This window comes from Pelodiscus sinensis, chromosome 2 (genome assembly GCF_052426305.1).
Source record: "Pelodiscus sinensis isolate ZL-2025 chromosome 2, ASM5242630v1, whole genome shotgun sequence".
Classification (NCBI taxonomy): Eukaryota; Metazoa; Chordata; order Testudines; family Trionychidae; genus Pelodiscus; species Pelodiscus sinensis.
In genome coordinates, this window is record NC_143053.1 from 130,616,930 (window position 1) to 130,638,078 (window position 21,149).

At 44.9% G+C, this 21,149-nt stretch overlaps 1 long non-coding RNA gene across 1 annotated transcript in view; it reads left to right on the forward strand.

The window, feature by feature from the left end:
- Positions 1 to 2,531: 2,531 nt before the first annotated feature.
- Positions 2,532 to 21,149, forward strand: part of LOC142827206 (uncharacterized) — a 70,257-nt gene continuing 51,639 nt past the window's right edge. Inside the window, exon 1 of the long non-coding RNA XR_012901757.2 lies at positions 2,532 to 4,126. This is a non-coding gene — a long non-coding RNA (uncharacterized LOC142827206). The remainder of the gene's footprint in view (positions 4,127 to 21,149) is intronic.

Here is a 21,149-nt window from a genome sequence, read left to right on the forward strand (position 1 = left end):
GGTGAAGGGAGAGTGTTCTCCCTTTGACTTCCTGCAGTGTAAACAGCGCCAAAAGTCAAGTTAAGGTTCTTTGACTCCAGCTAGGCAATTAACATAGAAAAAGTTGCATATCTTAATTCAACCTTATCCCCTAGAATAAACACACCCTCAGGGAAAAGCAGCAGGGGAAGAGGGGAAAAAATATTTTGAACAAAGAATGTATCTTGCTAGATTGTATTGTAGATTTTTACAAGTATTAGAGGGGTAGCTGTGTTAGTCTGAATCTGACGCAGTGGGTTTTTGCCCGTGAAAGCTTATGCTCCAATAAATCTGTTTCTCTATAAGGTGTCACAGGACTTCTCATTGTTTATATATGTATATTTTCACTCTGATTTGATTGTAAGCATTGCTGCTTTCATCTCTTTTATTTGGTGTCACTTAATCCATGCTCTTTTGTTAAACTTGTTTTGCTTTCCTTACAGCTGGATAATTTCAGTACAGTGTGTACTTCTACAGGTTGGATATCACTGATCCGGTACCCTAAGGACCTGACCTGTCCTGAAGGAGTTTGTCAGACCAGGGAAGGTCAATTCTGGCCCCTCTGCAGATGGACTCTGGACTCTTCAGGTCCATCAGCAGACCCAGCCAGGCTCCCCTTCTATCCCCTCTGGCTCCAGGTCTCCTGACCCTAGGGTGCTGCCAAATTCCATAGACAGCCCCAAAGCTGCCACCAAGCTCTAGTGCCCTAGGGCTGGGGCTGCTGCTGCTGCTGCTGCCACTGGGCTCAGTGGCCAGCCTGGTGACACTGGGCTTGGCTGACTTAGGCCCACTGCTGTCTCACGGCCGATCCGCATCTTGACTCGTGTGCTCTGCCAACGATCAGCTGAGCCGGCACAGCGTGGCGGCCATTTTTAATTTAATTAAGCTGGGGATATTTAAATCCCTGCTTTATTGACTATGTCGGGTAGCCTATTTTACATGCCACTGTCAGCAGAGGCATGTAATCTAGACATACCCAGTGCGCGAAAATTTGGGGCTGGAAAGATATTAAGGTGAGCCTGCAAGGAATAATCAGGTTGGGGAAGGACATAGTAAATCTTGTGGGCTGCTGGCAGGCTATCGGTATCAGAACTCTGAACCAAAGCTACACAGCCACAAGTTACCCAGGGTTACAAGGCAGATGATGACTGAACCCGTAATGGGTCTTAGTGATTCCCAGTATAGCACATCAGCACTGATCCAACTTCCTTCCTTTAAGAACCAGTCCTTCTTGCCCAGCTTCAGAATCGGTCAGAACTCAGAATTTCCATTCCACAAGGAAATCCGATGTCCTGCAATTTTTTTCTTTACTTTTCTTTCCCCACCTTCAGATCAACTGCTAGAAGTGGGCCTCATCCTCCCTGATTGAATTTACCTGATTATCTCTAGCCTGATTCTTGCCTGGCTATTTATACCTGCCTCTGGAAATTTCCACTACATGCATCTGACAAAGTGGGTCTTTGCCCACGAAAGCTTATGCTCCAATACATCTGTTAGTCTATAAGGTGCTACAGGACTCCTTGAGACTTGTACTAGTAGCTTGTTTTGGAGGTTGTGAGTACATAAAATGGACTGTTCAAACAAGATACAAAAATTATTCTATTTTCTGGCCTTCTTCCACAATATTTTTATTAATTAACTATACCCACAGAAGTTAAATTACTGCATCCTAAACACAGGATTCCTAGCAATCCACACTTTATGAGACGTTCAGAATCGAAGGGTCATCTATGAAAAATTGGAAGGTTACAAGAGAACATTTTCTCATGTCCATATCTCACAAGACCAATGATTCCTTGGGTCTAATCATATAAATTTGTGAGCACTCCTTAAAAGCTTTTGTGAGTTGACAATGGGTAGAACACAAGCCTACAAGATTGAACTTTTAATGTGGCATAACACTTGCACTTTTGCTGCTGTTGTTGGTATGCACTGAGGGGTTACCAAATGCGTAATCTCCAACAGAATTTTATAGTATCAGTGATAACTGAAAAACAGAGCGGAAAAACCCTGTATTTCCATCCTAGATTTAGATATGCATCACCAGAAATTTTCCAGTAATACTACGTATGTGTTTAATGTTACATAGCAAATTCAAAAGCATGAGCATGTTACATATTCAGTTCTCACAATTAAGTACTTAAATTGATACTTGATGGCATGTTGTGGCCATCAGAAACTCCAATATAAGGCTCTAGATTTCTGTGGCCTTGGAATCACAGTAGTGATCATATTTCAGCAGAATGCTGGAGCACTTTTTCTGATATTTTAGAATATCACAGATAGGTGTTATCATCAACATCATGGAAATGTGTCTTCTTTTGCCATTTCCCTTTAATAGAAATACATGTAGTCCCCTTAATAAAGGGGCCTCTGACTTTTTCTGGGTGGATCCTGTGTGCTGCAATCTATCCCTAGAAACTACAACTCCCATGAGCCCTTGAGGAAAAAGGGGGAAGTGGGGCTTGTCTGTGCATGCTGGGAGAGGGGGCTTCCCATTTTGGGACAGAGGAGCCAGGCTGCTGTGGAGGAGCCTTATCCAGTCCAGGAGCTGTTGTGTTGCAGCTACAGCCTGGGACTGAGAGCCTGCAGGACTTGGATCTAGCTGCTTCAAGGGCTGCTGATTGCCCTAGATAAAAAGACTCTGGCTGTGCCTGTGGCTGAGAAGGACTACAGAAACTATTACACAGGAGGAGGCTATAAGTAAATGGGCTCTTTGGGGAAAGTGCTGCCTGGGACAGACCTCAGAGATACAGACTAACTCTGGATCCAAAGGGAGGCTGAGTAACCAGCCCAAGGAACCAGAGCTGCTGGCATTTGGTGGAGCCTGCTCCAGTGGCAGAGGGATTTTGCAGCTGGCTGCTCAGCTTGGACTAACACACACAAGACCTACACAGTCTCCACTCCAGCTGCAGACCTTCAAGCGCATCCATGCAAGCAAGTGCCTGGTACTCTGAATCTAGAGGAGTGCATGCTCTGGGGTGGGATAAATGGTGGCAGTGTAGATAAGTTCCTCTTATTTCTGTGTAATTTGTTAATTGATTTTATTCACTTTTAATTTGTTAAACGCTATTTCTTTAAGTTGTTAAATAATCAATTGGATGTATATTATTTATAATTGTTGTCCTGGAGTTAGATCCAGATTATTGCTTGAATAATTTTCTTCCTGGAGACTCCCAAGGTACACCATTAAGGTACAGAGTCAGCTAGTTGGAGGCACCACCATTATATATTCTTTGAGCCAGGGACTGCAGTAAGGGGGTGGATAGGGAATCCCCAATGAAACAATATCACCATTGGGGTACTGAGGATCTCCTTTTATGTTAAAACCATCTGGCACCAGGTACACTTGTGAGTGTGACCTGCTCCTGAGTAAGCCCGGGGAGGAAAAAGGGGGTTGTTACATACATATATTTTGGTCATTGCGAGAACTCTTTCTGTTGTTGAATTCTCCTTAGCTCTTTTTCTTAAAACAGCTCCAAGGGAATGCAGGATGGATCAGGTTGTAGATGATTTTACTCCAGTAGTCTCCAAGCTATTCAGGGTTTAGTAAAGGTTTAAGTACAAATGTAACAACACACATTTGTGTAGTGTGCTTCTAAGCAAAGAGTGATAAAGTCTCTCACAGAAGCTGTGGGAATAATTGTACCCCCAACTGAGTGAAATATGCTGGGTGAGCAACATTACAGAGTAGTGATCTTTACAAGCCATGAGAATAATGTCTTATTCAATTATCACACTGTACCTCAAAATAGTACTTTGTAACCCCATATTCATCACTCATATTTGGCTGCAATAATTCATGAAAAGTGTAATGTAACCCATGTATCTAATAGGGAGATATCTCTTTAAGAGACCCCAGAGGAGGAGGGGGAGGTAGGAGTGAACATTGTCTGGGTCAGTGTTGTTAGGCAGATTTAGCTCCACGCCAGAAGCTTCTGGAACTGGGTGTGGTAGTTTGGGGTCTGCTCCAATAGGTTCTGTCTCTGCTGCTGGGGCAGACTCCATGAGCAGGCAGGCAGGGCAGCTGCTTTTCCAAGGGCCTGGTGCCCTGGGAGAGGCTGAGCCAGGAGCAGAAAGCAGGCTGGTGTCCCTCACTCTGCCGCAGGTTAGTGGTCTTGTTAACCCTTTAACGGGGAGCATGGACAATGTTAATCATCGCCAGGGGAACCGGGAATGGGGGGAATAACGTCCCCTGTGTTCCTTGTGTGCTTGGAATGATGTTTGCGTTTAGCCAACCTGTTCTGGTTACTTTCTCAGCCAGTGAGATTCTTCAACTCCTGTTTACATGTAGCAATGGGGGGATTTCTACATGTTTCTATCTTGTCTTTCTGGGTTTTTGTGTTTTCTTGTAATGGGTTTCTTTAAGTCTGTTCACTTGTGAGTGATCTGACTGGCTAATCAGTGACCTGGCTGCCTAGCAGTGATCCACAGCAGAGGAAGAGTCTGCCTGGACTCAAACTGAAGATTCCCTACAAGCCCATGGAGAGATGGCTCAGACTCGGTATATTGTGCAGATCTGATGAGCAGAGACATTAACAGAGACTTTGGTCAACTAACCCTTAGCTTTTGGGATCTCTTAGTTTCTTAACTGTGTTCTGTGTAGACTGACTTGTTCAAATTTTTCTTTTGGTTTCTCTCTATGTTTTTTGTAATTGAAGACAATATCAGTGGGTTATGAAATAGCTATGTCAGGGTGGCCAACCAGTTTCAGACAAAGAGCCAAAATAGCAGTGGATACAGCGTGAAGAGCCGGGGCGAAGTTGTTGAGCCATAAAAAAAGGACTGCCTCTTTAAGAAATACATTTTTTAAGGATTTTTGGCCACATCCAGCTCCCGCTGGCCACGCCATCTTGAATACGCTATTTTGAATGCCGTATGGCTCCCCTGCCCCGGTGAGCACAGGGAGGCAGGAGCCATTTTCAGGGGCACAGGGGAGATTCCGGGAGATGCAGGGGTGGTGTCACAAACTGCCCTTTCAGGGGAGGAGGGGGGAAGAGGAAGAGCCGCATGCGGCTCACAAGCCACGGGTTGGCCACCCCTGAGCTATGTTACTTTGTACAAATTAAATTATTATTTGTTTCTTTATCCTCTGATTTTATAAAGTTATTTTAATTAAATTGAATTCTTATTCGGGCAGCTTATTCCAACATCCTGGTAACTCTCATCCCACGAGGGTTAAGGGGAATTTCGGAATAGTGAGTTGTTTCAAAATTTGGCACTGTGAAGACAGTGCCAAATTAGGAAATAAGCTATTTTGAAATAAGCCATGCAATTTGCATAGTGCAAAATTGCATAGTTTATTTCAAGCTAAGGGTGCTGTGTAGATGTATCTGATGGGAGTTGAGGGTTTTTTTGGTTTTGTTTAGGGCAGAGAAAGGCAGTGCAGTCTAGGCCACCCAAGGTTACAATAACACGTATGTTATCATAGGGGCTTTGTGGGCCTTTTTGAAGTCTAGTGCCACATCCTGTATTGCTGAGTGATAACGGTGCCTGGAGTGGTTTACTGCTTTTCACAAGGAAAGCTTTGTTGAGTCAGATAGCACAGGCTACAGAGTTAAAAAGGCACAGCAGTATCCCAGTTCCAAACTGTATTTCGGGGATCCAATCACCTCAATTCTAAAGGGAATGTTGGTAGCAAGAAATGACTTGACTTCTAATTAGCCCACGACCTGTATGTTTATGGATTTTTTTAAAAAAAGAATAGACACTCTGGGCAAGCATGAGGGCTCCTACAATTACAGTGTACATTTTACACTTGGGCAAATATGGAACAGCAACTGAATGTTATACAACACAAATCATACTAATGAGACTAGAAGAAAGTTGAAATGGTATATTTTAGAAAACCTAACTTCTCTCATGTAAATCATGTAAGTGTACATAATCATCTACTGTTTAGCTCAAACACACAGCAAAGTGTACTTAGTGAGAGAGCAGATGTACCTTTCAGACATTTCCTCTGTATGAGAAATATTGAGGTCACGATGATCAGCCATTTAAAATTAAAATAAAATGGAAATTGCACTTCTCACTGGAGAAAATGTAATAAAGACAAAAATAAAATGTAGAACAGAAATAAAAGCCTTAATCATGTCTAAATTTGTAGCCAGGGTTTGCAGTGTATATCAGAAATTGACTAGAGTTTTGACCCTTCCAGCTGTCTGAAAGAGTACTCATAAAAAGTTATTCACCTCTAAATTGTGCCCCATTATTGCACTGTCCTTTTGAGGAGTAGAGAAGAGTATTTTCACTGAACAACATTGCTATACATGATTGATGTGATGGAACAGATAAAAATGTAAAAGTGATTAAATATCCCGTGGTGACAAGTTTTAGTCACTGATGTTACTGCAAACTGATTTATCAGTCAGCATAGAGAATGTCAAGTTATCATCCAGTCAATACTGACCTGCCATAATAAGGATTTCTTCTGGTTTATTTCATAACTGGCCTGTTTTTATAGGTATATTTCTCACCACCATTAAAACACTACTAGCACAAGTGCTCTAAATGAATGTCATCAGAATAGGAAAAATTGGACTGATAAAAAGGAAAGCAATTAAATCTTTTAGGCTATTACTCACAGGACTTCCTATTAAGGGAGGATGCAATTAAATGGACTAATTAGATTTAAACTGATAAATCTAACGTGGAAATGTTGGTCTACTTGGGGGTGGCCAACCCGTTCCAGATGAAGAGCCACAATAGCAGTGGAGACAGAGCCGGAGCAAAGTTGTTGAGCAAAAAAAAAGAAAGGTGGGGGCAAGGCCGTGAAGACCTGGGGAAAAGTTTGTTGAACAAAAAAACCCCTCACCATGCTGTGGGAAAATAGGTATTGGTACACTGTCCCACAGCTGCTTTTGTTTGTTATTTGTTAACAACTTTTCCCTGGGTCTTCATTACCCTGTCGCTTTTTTGGGGGGGGAGGAGGGCTCAACTTTGCCCTGCCTCTTCATGCTGTCTCCACTACTATTGTGGCTTACAAAAAAAGCACTGGGAAGGGGTGAGAGGTGCAAGCTCTGGGAGGGAATTTGGGTGCAGGAGGAATCATAGAATCATAGAGACAGAAAAGACCTCAGAAGGTCATCAAGTCCAACCCCCTGCTCTAGGCAGGACCAATCCCAATTAAATCAACACAGCCAGAGTTTTGTCAAGCCAAGACTTAAACATCGCTAGGAATGGAAACTCCTCTACTTCCTTAGGTAACCCATTCCAGTACTTCACCACCCTCCTAGTGAAATACTTTTTCCTAATATCCAACCTGGACCTCTCCCACCACAATTTGAGACCATTGCTCCTTGTTCTGCCATCTGTCACTACTGAGAACAGCCTTTTCCCATCCTCTTTGGAACCTCCCTTCAGGAAGTTGAAGGCTGCTATCAAATCCCCCCTCACTCTTCGCTTCTGCAGACTAAACAGACCCAACTCCCTCAGCTTCTCGACATATGCTCCAGCCCCCTAATCATTTTGGTTGCCCTCCACTGGACCCTCTCCAATGCGTCTACATACTTTTTGTTGTAGGGGGCCCAGAACTGGACACAATACTCCAGGGCTGTGTCTAGACTGGCCAGTTTTTCCAGAAAATCAGCCGCTTTTTCGGAAAAAAATTGCCAGCTGTCTACAACGGCTGCTTGAATTTCTGCAAAAGCACTGACTTCTTACTGTAAGAAATCAGTGCTTTTTGCAGAAATACTATGCTGCTCTGGTTCGGGCAAAAGTCCCTTTTGCTCAAAACTTTTGTGCAAAAGAGCCAGTGTAGACAGCTCAGATTTGTTTTCCTCAAAAAAGCCCCGATCGCAAAAATGGCGATCGGGGCTTTTTTGCGGAAAAGTGCGTCTAGATTGGCCACGGACGCTTTTCCACAAAAAGTGCTTTTGCGGAAAAGCATCTGTGCCAATCTAGACGCTCTTTTCTGAAAATGCTTTTAACGGAAAACCTTTCCGTTAAAAGCATTTCCGGAAAATCATGCTAGTCTAGACGTAGCCCAGATGTGGCCTCACCAGAGCCGAATAAAGGGGAATAATGACATCTCTGGATCTGCTGGCAGTGCTCCTCCTAAGGCAACCTAATATGCCATTAGCCTTCTTGGCTACAAGGGCACACTGTTGACTCATATCTAGCTTCTCATCCACTGTAACCCCCAGGTCCTTCTCTGCAGAACTACTACTTAGCTGGTTGGTCCCCAGCCTGTAACAATGCTTGGGATTCTTCTGTCCAAAGTGCAGGACTCTGCACTTGTCCTTGTTGAACCTCATCAGATTTCTTGTGACCCAATCCTCCAATTTGTCTAAGTCACTCTGGACCTTATCTCTGCCCCCCAGTGTATCCAACTCTCCCCCTAGCTTAGTGTCATCCGCAAACTTGTAGGAAGTAAAGAAGAGGACACTGGCTCAGGGAGGGGGCTCCAGGCAGGAGAGTGTTGGGCTCAGGTGGAGGGTTGGTATGCTGAGCAAGCCACAGGCTTGTGGCTATGAGAGTGAAGGTGTTTGAGCTGGGGTATATGAGGGGCTCAGGGCAGGGAGGTTGGAAGGATGATGGGCTCAGGACATAGATTTTCAGTGTGTGGATGGTGCAGGAGTGTTGTGGCAGAAGACTGGAAATGTGGGGGTGCAGATGTTTGGGAATATTAGAGGCTCAGGACAGGGGGTTCCAGTGTATAATAGGCTCAGATTTTGTGTCTGGGTGGGGGTGCAGGAGTGTTATGATGCTGCAGCCAGAAGGGAGCTTGGCTCCAATTGGGTGCTTGTTGGCCAGGTTTCATTTAAAAAAAAAAAATCTTGTCAAACACAAACGCTGTGTCTAGACTGGCAAGTTTTTCCGCAAAAGCACTGGCTGCTTGAATTTCCGCAGGAACACTGAGGTTATGTCTACACTACAAAGTTAATTCGAACTAATGAATGTTAGTTCGAATTAACTTTGATAGGCGCTACACAAGCGCTCCGCTAGTTCGAACTTAATTCGAACTAGCGTAACGCTTAGTTCGAACTAGGTAAACCTCATTCTACGAGGACTAAGCCTAGTTCGAAATTACTAGTTCGAATTAAGGGGTGTGTAGCCCCTTAATTCGAACTAGTGGGAGGCTAGCCCTCCCCAGCTTTCCCTGGTGGCCACTCTGGCCAACACCAGGGAAACTCGTATGCCCCCTCCCGGCCCCAGACCCCTTAAAGGAGCACGGGCTGGCTACGATGCCCGTGCCAGGTGCAAGCCTGCCAGCACCCAGCCAGCAGACCCTGCACCTGGCATGGCTCGAGCCAGCCACCCAATGCCCCCCAGCCCTCCCCCTCTTTCCGGGACCAGGCTGGTGGCTCCTGGGAGCTTGCCTGGGACCGCAAGAGGCGGGCACCCGCCTGGTCTAGTGTGGACATCATGGACCTCATCCACAACCTAAGCACTAGGCACAGGAAAGTGGCCATCTAGGGCAGGAGAGCTGCCAGCCTGTCCACCCAGGAGCAAGTTTGCATGAAAATCAAGGTGGTCCACTGAGACCCCCGACCCTGAGCACTGAGCTTACAATGGCCGTACTGGGTCAGACCAAAGGTCCATCTAGCCCAGTAGCCTGTCTGCCAACAGCAGCCAACCCTAGGTACCCTGGAGGGGATGGACCAAAGACAGTGACCAAACCATTTGTCTCGTACCATCCCTCTCCAGCCTTCCACAAACTTTGGGCAGGGACACCATTTCTACCCCCTGGCTAATACCACTCCATGGACCTAACCTCCATGACTTGATCTCACTTCTCTTTAAACTCTGTTCTAGTTGTAGCCTTCCCAGCCTCCTGCAGCAAGGAGTTCCACAGGTTGACTCTTTGCTTTGTGAAGAACAACTTTCTGTTACTAGTTTGAAGCCTGCTACCCATTCCTTTCCTTTGGTGTCCTCTATTCCTTCTATTATGGGAACTAATGAAGAACTTTTCTGTATGCACCTTCTCCACCCCACTCATGCTTTTATAGACCTTTATCATATCCCCCCTCCATCTCCTCTTTTCTAAGCTGAAAAGTCCCAGTCTGTTTAGCCTCTCTTCATATGGGACCTGTTCCAAACCCCTCATCATTGTAGTTGCCCTCCCCTCTGCCACCTCCTTTTCCCAGTCTCCCCCAGTTTCGTTCAATAAAGAGAGATTCTATTTTTGAACACAATTGTCCTTTATTTTGTACATCAGGAAGGGGGGCTAGGGAAGGGTAAGTGAAAGGAGGTGAAGGAGGAATGGGGTACGAACCCCCGATGGGGAGGACTGGGCTGGCGCTGCGGGCTTCTGGGGGTGGAAGCTCTCCTGCAGCCCACCAATTGACCCCTCTCCCCAGATGGCAGCCTGCGGCAAGTGCAGCCGGGCTGATGGCCGAGTGCTGTGATGGGCCCAGTGTGGGTACTCCGGGCAATCCAAGCCAGGACTGCTTTGCAAGTGGGGTACCCCTGAGAATTGTCTGTCCGGGGTGGGGGTCGGGTCCCTTTAAGCACAGCCCTCGGCTAGCCTGAGACAGCATCTCCACGCTCTAAGTCCTCCTCTGATGCCCTGCCGGCACTGCTTCCAGCCATCCTTAACCCTGGTTCAGGGTCCACTCTGTGTGGACATGCTAGTTCAAATTAGCAAAACGCTAATTCGAACTATTTTTTTAGTCTGGATGCATTAGTATGAATTAGTTTAGTTCGAATTAACTAATTCGAACTAAGTTAATTCGAATTAGCGCTGTAGTGTAGACGTACCCTGACTTCCTACTGTCTGAAATCAGTGCTTCTTGTGGAAATACTATGCTGCTCCCATTCGGGCAAAAGTCCTTTTGCGCAAACCTTTTGTGCAAAAGGGCCAGTGTAGACAGCTCAGATTTGTTTTGCGCAAAAAAGCCCCGATAGCGAAAATGGCAGTCGGGTTTTTTTTGCAGAAAAGTGCATCTAGATTGGCAGGGACGCTTTTCCGCAAAAAGTGCTTTTGTAGAAAAGCGTCTGTGCCAATCTAGATGCTCTTTTCCGCAAATGCTTTTAACGGAAAACTTCTCCATTAAAAGCATTTGCGGAAAATCATGCCAGTCTAGACGTAGCCAAAATGTTTCAGCTTTGTCTTTATGAGAGGGGCGGGGAACCTGTTTTGAGTCGGGGCCACTGACCCACAGAAAAGTCAGTTGGGGCCACACAAGTGAGATGCATCCTGAGTGGTTTCAGGCCTTGCAACCTGGGAACTAGTTTGGCCAGAGCTTCCCCAGCCCTACCTTCCTCACCCAGCCCTGCTCTGCTCTGCTTCTCTGGAAACCAGGTCCCGCCTGCTCTCTATCCAGAGCAGCAGTAAGTTCTCCTCTCCCTTCAAGAGTCCTCCTTTATATAGCCCCCATTAGCAACAACTGCCTCAGCTGCGGCTTCACTCTCAGCCCTCATTCAGGGCTAGGTTTTTGCCCTTAAAGGGCCAGTGCAGGGCATGTGCCCTGTCACAGGAAGACCACGTACCTTGAGTCCTTTAGATCACCAAGGTGGGCTCCCAGTTCTGTGCTGGAGGCATCCGTCACCAACCAGGTTGACGGAAGAGGACTGTTGAGTGGCAGCCCGGAACAGATGACATCCTCTCACAGCTATCATTTGAGGGATTTCATGAAGTCCTCAGGCACAGTCAACACCCTGTCCATGAGCTGGAAGGCAGGGTTGTGAATCCACAGTAGCCATAACTGTAATGATTCTGGCGTGCTGCACATGCTGTACATGCATGCTGCCATAAACTCCAGAAGCCTCATGCAGCTCCTGGCTGTGGTGTTGGGGGATAGACAAGCCTCAGAAATGGCCTCCTTTATGGTGAGGAACCAAGTTGTTGGCAGGGAGGCCGCAGCTGTTGTACCATCCAGACCGGCTCCACAAATTCTATTTTTTGAGTGGGGAGCAGAGTGGACTTGGCTCGTTCAAAACGAAGCTCAGCTGAAGAGAGGTATGCCTGATCAGGGAGATATGATCCAAAACCTGGGTAGAGAAGGTTCCCCATATGAGCCAGTCATCCAAATAAGGGAAAGCTTGTACCTGTCTCTTCCAGAGGAATGCAGCAACAACTGCCATACATTTGTTAAAATCCCTGGGGGCTGTAGAGTAGCCAAAGGGGAGTGCAGTAAATTAGTAGTAGTCCCAACCCACATTGAAATGCAGGAAGCATCTGTGGGCTTCCACAATGGAAGTGCAGAAATAAACATCTTTTCGATCGAGAGCTGTGTATCAGTCTCCTATGGCGAGCAAAAACATAATAGAAGCTACTGTCACAATCTTGAACTTCGATTTTACTAGGAACACATTGAGACCCCTGAGATCCAAGATGGAATGAAACCCTTCCTTGATTTGAGGACTAAAAAGTAACAGAAATAAAAAGTCCTGCCACTGAGGTCCACTGGGATCTCTCTTATAGCTCCCAGCTTGAGAAGTGGTCACACCTCTAATTGCAAGAGATGCTCATTAGAAAAGTCCCTGAAGAGGAATTGGGACATGAGGTGGGAAAGGAATGGGATCAAATATCTGTTTTCCACCATGCCTAAGACTCAACAATCTGCCATAATGCCAGACCAGGCATGGAGGAAAAGGGATAGGCGGTTGACAAAAGGCAATGGTGGAAAATTGACTGGTATACTGTCCCCAAGCAAACCTTGAAAGGCTCAGCCTGGGGCCCGTTAGAGGACCCTATATCCCAGTCAGAAGAGGAATGGGATGTCTGTCTGCTGGTCCTATTGTTGTTTCTGCCTCTGCGCCTGGGGAACTCGGGCCTGGGGCCCTGCTGGAATGAGTGGAGGGGGCTTTGGGGTGTAATGAGCACCTCTGAAGGGCCAGTGTGTGGATCCCCAGGGATTGAAGAGTTGCCCTAGAGTCCTTTCACCCCTGCAAATGTCAGTCTGATCTGCAAACAGTTCCATCCCCTTGAACATCCCCTTAGTCATCTGGACCTCTGGAGGGATGCCAAAAACCTGCAGCCAAGAACTTCACCTCAATATCAAGCCCATAGCCATGGTGCAGGCCATTGCACAGGCTGAGTCAAGGGAAGCCTAGAGGGCTGCACAGGATAAATCCTCTCCCTCCTCAGACAACACATGGTCCTCCTGCCATGAGCCCTGGTGTAGTAGGTCTGTGAACTTGTCCATGACCACCTGAAGGCATATCGGCTCAGGAGCACTTGCTGGCTGCCAATCCTGATTTGCAATCCTCACAAAGCATAGGTTTACAGCCTATGACATCCATCTATTTGGCCTCCCTGTTCTTAAGTGTAGGGTCAGACCTGTCCCTGCTGCTCCCAGCAGTTAGATACCTGGACCACAAGCAAACCTGGAGGCAAGTGAGAAAAAAGATGCTCGTGACCAGCCTGAGGAAAAAGTACCACACTCTACATGCCTGTCTGTAGCGGGGGTTGGAGGCCAGCATTTGCTACACATCTTTTCTGATTTTACTGACTGTCTTGTTTGAAGGCAAGGCTACGTTGGATGGGGCTTCCATGTTCAGGATGTCCACCATTGGGTTGGAGGCCTCCAAGACCCACTCAACCTACACTTCCAGTCTATGGACCAAGCGCTTAAGCAGGTACTGGTGGGTCTGGGAGTCCATTAAGGCCAACAGGACACAGGAGGAGTGAGTAAATGAAATACATATGTGAGAGCACTATAGAGAGAAAGTACAGAAGGAAAAAGAAAACAATATGACTTAGGAATTTGCTTAAATGAAAAAAATCCATATTAATCCTACAGATTATTATACCAGACAGAGAGATACTGAAGAACACAAAAGAGGTAAATGATGGAGGAAGATATTCAACAGAGGAATAAAAAAGGTTAAGTAATAAAATATTCTAATGAAATATCTTTCAGTAGTAGTTTATTCTTTCTAATCTGTGACAGCTTTCAAATAGAAAGAGGAGCAAATTGATTTCCATATCTCTGGGACAATTTAACCCTTTCCCTGGATAGTGCTATTCTATTCTACTGTTGTCAGGAATGATCTTTTTCTGTGGTTCATCAAGAAAATTTGAAGGCTGAAATGTTAGGGCCTTGTTTACATTTTATTTCTGGAAACAACAAAAAATAGACTTCAGTGAATTGCATGCAAAGTTGTTTTGCCTTAGACATCAGTCATGTTTTCTGTTGTGGTGTGGGTGGGTGCGAGCGCGCACGCAGAAAACTACCTGATTCCCAATGAACGAAGTGTTAAATGAAGTTCAGCTCCATCTTTGTATTTACACATTACTCCCAAATCATACCAGAACATCTCAAAACAGTACATAATAGAGCTGTTTTGAGCAAACCAACACATCACAGAAGGTGATGGGTGACAGTTAGAACATCAGAGGGCAGTAACTGTATCAGAGGTGACACATAACTTGTTTGTATAAAAATATAAAGGTGTATCCCAGTGAGAAGTGAACACAAATGAAGCCAAACATCTAATCACAGTCACATGGCATGATATTTTAGGGTATCCGCAGAGAATGTAAGTGACTTGCTCATGGTCAAACAAGAAATCTGTGATAGAGCTGGCAATTAAGACGGTCTCCAGTTTCCCTCTTAAGTGCTTTAATCACAATATCATCCTTTTTCTGTGTATCCCCCATCTATGTATCATCCTTATTCTAACAAAATGTATGGCATAAATCAGAAAACAGAAAATGCATAGGAAGAATTTGCATGCTTTTAAACTGCTGTAATTATCATTATATTGGAGATACTTTAAGTTACTTTCATTTAATCAACAAGAAACTGCTGATCACAGAACAGGAAGGCTCATATGGGATCTATTCGACAAAGAGTTAACTTGGTTTTACACAATACAGAAAAATACATTGATTTCTGTCCTGTAGTTTCCTGCTTTGTCTTTGATCAAAGGCTAGCACTCTACACTAATTTTCCTGTGGATTTTTTGTCCCTAATGTTTGCTGATTCCATTTTGGCTTTTGAAGTAAGCTAAGACTGCCCCCCCCCCAACTTTAAATCTTTTTACCTTACCGATAAATATCTTGCATTTAAAAGATGTCTTCATTTTTTTACAAGAACAGATTTAAATGATTCTCATAGTTAGATCTGTATTTTACAATCAGCTTTGCTTAGGATAGCAAGTAAATTGTGTCATAAAACTACCCGTTTCATGAGAAATAAGTGTGGACAATTTTAACAGGCTATGATTTAACCTTTGGTTTATTTTTAAACATGTAAATGTTTATTTAAAAAAAAAAACATTTTTGCAATAAATAAACTCTTGGCTCAGAACCTCCAAAGTAACTTAAAATATCAGCTAAATTCCTGTAAGGATCTGAAACTTCCACTCAAATTTTCTATTGTGCTTATGTGACTCCCCTTATTCTGCTGGGTGCCCTATGTCACTAGTTATTGAAGTTAGAACCGTCTGCTCTCAGCTGGTAGGGAACTGTGAAAAAAAAATATAAAAATGAGTCTCAGTATCCAAGTCAACTGGTTTAAGCTCTTGCTGTGAAACTAAAATGGGCAGTGTAGATATTCCCATTTGGAAGGAGCATAGGCTCTGAAATCCAGCAAGGGAAGTGGGCCACTATTTACCCATCAAACTATCATATTGGAAACTGGGTCATTCTGGGTAGGTGGAGTACATCTCTCTGAAAGGTATCCTAACTTAATTTTGTCCAGTGCTCGGGTGTATGTTGGTAATTATATGGAAACTTCTCGCAAGGTCAGATGGTTGGTACCCCTATGAAAGGGAGAGAGTTCCCTGATAAACCAAGTTGGAAAAGGACTTAAGCGAAAACACCCCGGAAGAAGCTGTAGGTAGGCTTGGAACTCCTAGGCTGTGTCTACACTGGCATGAATTTCCGGAACTGCTTAAAACGGAATACTATTCCGTTTTCAGTTTTTCCGGAAAAGAAGCGTCTACATTGGCAGGCTGCTTTTCCGGAAAAGCCCTTTTTCCGGAAAAGCGTCTGTGGCCAATGTAGACATGCTTTTCCGGAAAAGAGCCCCGATCGCCCGAGCAGGACCAGAATAGTTTTTCCGGAATAGCGGCTGATTTTGTACAGTAGAGCGTCGTTGCTTTTCTGGAAATTCAAGGGCCAGTGTAGACAGCTCGCAGCTTATTCCGGAAAAGCGGCTGATTTTCCAGAATAAGTGGCCCAGTGTAGACACAGCCCTAATGTTTGATGCAATGGAAGAGAGCCCTTTCCTATGGTTCCTTAATCTTCTATAGTCAAGGCGCCCCATGTGGATAATAGATGAGGGATACACAATTATAATTTAGGCAAATCCTTACACACTTAGGCTACGTCTACACTGGCCACAATTTCCGGAAAAGGGATGCAAATCAGGTAAGTCAGGATAGGGAATTCCGCGGGGGATTTAAATATCCCCCGCGGATTTAAATAAACATGTCCGCCGCTTTTTTTCCGGCTTGGGGGGAAAAGCCGGAAAAAAAGCATCTAGACTGGCGCAATCCTCCGGAATAAAGCCCTTTTCCTGATAGATAGGAATAAGAGATCCTCCAGAAAAGAGCTTTATTCCGGAGGATCGGGCCAGTCTAGACGCTTTTTTTCCGGCTTAATCACCAGAAGAGAGGCAGTTCTTAGAACTAAGCTTTATCAGGGGTGATAAAACTGACATCTTTTCATCCATCTCACCAAGTGTATGCAGGATGAGCCTGTGCAATACAAAGAAAGCAGTGCAAGAAAAAGTCTTTGACAAGTGAGGCCAGGAGGGATGAACTGAAATTAAGGAAATACACTGGTTATGAAAAGAAACCAAAGGAGGACCTATAAGGAGAGACTGAGGGTATGTCTACACAGCAAAGTTATTTCAAAATAACTTTACTGGTGTCTACACAGCCAAACTGCTATTTTGAAACTAATTTGAAATATCGGAGCGCTCATTTTGAATTTGGAAAACCTCATTCCATGAGGAATAATGCCAAATTCAAAATAGCTATTTCGAAATAAATGTTGTGTAGGCACTTACTTCAAAATAGGGGGTCTCCAGCCTTCCCTAGGTGCCCTGGTGGCCACTCCAGCCTCAAACAAGAACACTCCTCTCCCTTCCCCCTCCCTGGAGCCCTTAAAGGGGTTGGTTCTGGCCACAGTGCCTGTGCCAGCTCCAAGCCTGCCAGCCCAGAGCCAGCAGTCACTGCTCTTGACCCAGTGGCCCCAAAACATGAGCCACGAAGCCACTGGCAGCCAGCCCTCCACCGCATCCCAGGTGCAGTCTGCCAGCTCCCAGGAGTCTGCCAGGGCCCGGAGAAGTTGGGTGCCTTCCTGGTCTAGGTTGGAAATCATGGACCTTATTCAGGTTTGGGGGGGATGCCCCCAACATCCATGATCTCTGCACTAGATGGAGGATCGCAGCCGTCTAGTGCAGGATAGCTGCCAGCCTGGCCACCAAAGGCCACATGAGAATCCAGGAGCAGATTTGCATGAAAATCAAGTTGGTCCTGCGAGATCCGCATCCCTGAGCCCTGAGCTTCCCCTCCCCCTTTTTCCCCTTGCTTCCCACTTCCAGCTCCCTCCTCCCAGGTTTCTCCCTCCCCTCTTCCACCCTCTCTTCTCCCCTCTTCCACCTCCTTTCCCCAGTCTCACCAGAGTTTCATTCCCCCTGTTTTGTTAAATAAAGTGGAAGGATGTGAGGAAGGAATGAAGCACAAGCCTCCAGTGGGGCAGACCAGGGAGGTTCTTAGTGCTCCTCAGGATGGAAGCTCTCCTTCAGGGCCTCCTGGATACTGACAGCCCCCCCCCCCCCCCCGATGGACCTCCTGGATGGCAGCCTGCAGAAAGCGCAGCCAGGCTTTCAGTGTGGACACGCTATTTCAAAATAGCAAAACACTATTTCAAAATGCATTTTGTGTGTAGACGCGTTATTTCGAAATAACTTGTTTCAAATTAACTATAAGATATTTCGAAATAATGCTGTAGTGTAGGCATACCCTGAGGGATTTGGGCGTATTTAGTCCACAGAAGAGAAGAGTGAGGGGGGATTTAATAGCAGCCTTCAACTTCCTGAAGGGAGGTTCCAAAGAGGATGGAGAGAGGCTGTTCTCAGTAGTGACGGATGGCAGAACAAGGAGAAATGGTCTCAAGTTACAGCGGGGCAGATCTAGTTTCGATATTAGGAAATCTATTTCAGTAGGAGGGTGGTGAAGCACTGGAATGGGTTACCTAGGGAGGTTGTGGAATCTCCATCTCTAGAGGTTTTTAAGTCTCGGCTTGACCAAGCCCTGGCTGGGATGAATTAGCTGGGATTCATCCTTCTGTTTGTAGAGGGCTGGACTCGATGACCTCCTGAGGTCTCTTTCAGGCCTGTGATTCTATGATTCTATGATTCAAAGGTGTAGAGCTATATTAAAGGGAAACGAAAGGCACACGATGGCATCCATTCTGGAGGCAACTACCTGTTAGTATGAGAGTCTCATGAAAAGTGGAATCCAGATCTCTGGACTAAACAAGCACTGGCTGTAGTGATGAAAACACCTTGTTACACAGGAAAGGAAGTTGTTAATAAATATAGACTCTAGATTGTGCTTTATATTTTTCTTCTACCCATGAATACATTTCCAACACTTATAAAAATTCAAATGGAAAGCAATTATCATGAGTTAACTTCTGTTTGTTTTTACTATAGCCATGACTAAATGCTGTGTGCCAAGGAGAGTGTTGAAATTAGATTAAGTTAGTTGTGTGGATGTAGCTAGCTATCCTATAGGTTCCTAGGAATCCCTCACATTTGGCTAAAGTAAGGGGTTAGAAGTACTCACAGACTCATTGCCTACAAATATTCTGGTTCGAGACAATGCTTGGCTCCACCAGTTGGCCCAGCCATACTATTTAAGGTAGGAGGAAGGACAGGAAGTTGCCTGACCAACTGAGAGACTTCCTCACTGTCTGCTGCACTGAATTTGAATCTTGCTTTTTCTTTGTTTATGGGTCTGGCTCTGACCCCCAGTTTGCTTATTGACACTGGCTTGGTTCCTGATCTTAATACCTGGACCAATAATTTATTGCAAGAATGGAAGGAGGAAATAAGCAGAATGATATATTTCCTGGGAACCATAAGTAAGAGTACACAAGCTGGCCAGATCATCCAACCATCTTGATCCCTGACTCTCATCCTAGTACAGTGATCACACTATATTTAAAATAAAGAAAATCGACTATCTATTTTACACTGTTATTATGGCTGCCCACAGAATTTATAGCATGGCATTCATACCACACTGAAGCCCATGTTAATCACCCTGTAGATTTAGCTTCAACAAAAATTGACCGTGCAATTTTATCCACAAATCCACCTTGCCCACAGGGGTGTCAATACTGTTTGTGAGGAAGAAGAATGGAAGACTTTGATTATCTATGCTCTGAACCAAATGACAATCAGGAATCATCAGCCACTGCCACTTATGCCTGAGCTGTTGGCCATAGGGGAGGTGTCTGTGTGGCTTTCAAGGGAAGTACCATTTAGTACACATTAAAGCAGGGGATGAATGAAAAGCTGCTTTTTGAATGAGTTATGGTCACTTTGAATATCGCATTTGGTTTGAAAAACACATCTGCTACATATGGGACAGCAGTGTGTGGTTATATAACTAGGTGGAATTCTGATTTTCTCTGATAGTGCAGAGCAGCACGCCATGCACATCCTTGAAAGGCTACACCAGCATGGCCTCTACATCAAGCTAGAAAGTGCAACCTGCTCCAGTTCATAGAGTTTTGGAGGTTTTTCCTGACCTCAGAGGGTATCAAGAATGACTGAACTAGGGTGACCGCTGTCCTTGTTTCGATGCCACCGTGCTGAAACATTTACAACTTGCAGCATTTCGCTAATTTGCCTGTGAAACGCTAAAATGCATATTCACTTTTGTCCCCAGACTGGTCCATCCTGATCCTACATAAGTTTTCACTATTTAAACAGTAGATCCCAATGTGGCAATCAGAGCAATGCTTCTCCCCAGTTGTGGCCCCCAATTACGTGCTTTTTGTGTGTTGTGGCCACCACGTGTTTTCTATTCCAAGAAAATTACCCCCACAGAACAAATCCATGAAATCATGCACAGGAAGCATGATAGTGAATAAAACTGCCTCAATCAGGAATGGTATTATTATCTCTAGGTGGTTTGCTATCCAGACCAGGTGAATGTCAATCATAATAACTTAGAATATCTGTGCAGGGCCAAGGCCCTTAATCAACAACCCCTTAGATGGGCCCTCCCTGTCTCCTTCTTTTATTTTTGTTATTTCCTGTCATCTCAGGCTTAAAAATAGCAGCTCTGATTCAGTAGCAAGTCTCAGAACAGAGAGCATCCTACTGCCTGGAAGGCCCAAACCCTGAAGACTCAATCATCCCCAAACCCTAAAAAAAAATATTTTTTTTAATGCAGCTCCTTATCAAGACCTGCTCACCTTGATCCAACTGGCCTCAATCAAATTATCCCCCTCCCCCAACAAATAGGAAGATTTAAACTAGGAGGTCTCTGTCAGTACTGTTCCCTATCCTGGCACTCTGAGTGCAGAAGATGGGGGCCTGCAAGACATCTTAAATAGGCTCTATTTACAAAAACTTCCCAGAGTCACAGATGCACTGGTTCTGAGAAAAACAAAAGCTGCCACCATCTAATAATTTAAACCCTAAAAAAAAAACCCACAGAAGGGAACACTTGAATACTTTCCCCAGGGATACCCCAAGCTCTTTTGCCCCAAGAAAGCCTGAAAAAAGAAAAAAGAGAAAACAAGTTGCAGTCTCTGGTAGCTGACCGCTCAGTCTTGGGCAGGCAGACACACACACACAGACGTCCTGTTTCCTCCCAGGACACCAGAATCAAATCATTGCCTTAAAAAAAAGGTGATTTTATTAGCAAAACAAAAAAATATATACTTGATAAAGCATACTTGGTTGCTATAGGTGTTACAGAGCAACTGAGTAAAAAATTAAAACACAAAGAACATCTCTTAGGGTATGTCTACACTAGCTCATTAGTTCAAGCTAGGTAGGATAATGAGGGCAAGCAGAGTTGCAAATGAAGCCCGGGATTTAAATATCCCAGGCTTCATTTGCATGTTCCCGGACGCCACCATTTTTAAATCTCCCTTAGTCCACATGTTACTGCATGGATCTTCTACAGTGGTGGAACTTAGAACTCTTTGAGATAACTTAGAACTGTTTGGCCATGAAAATCAGAAAGTTCTAACAAATTGC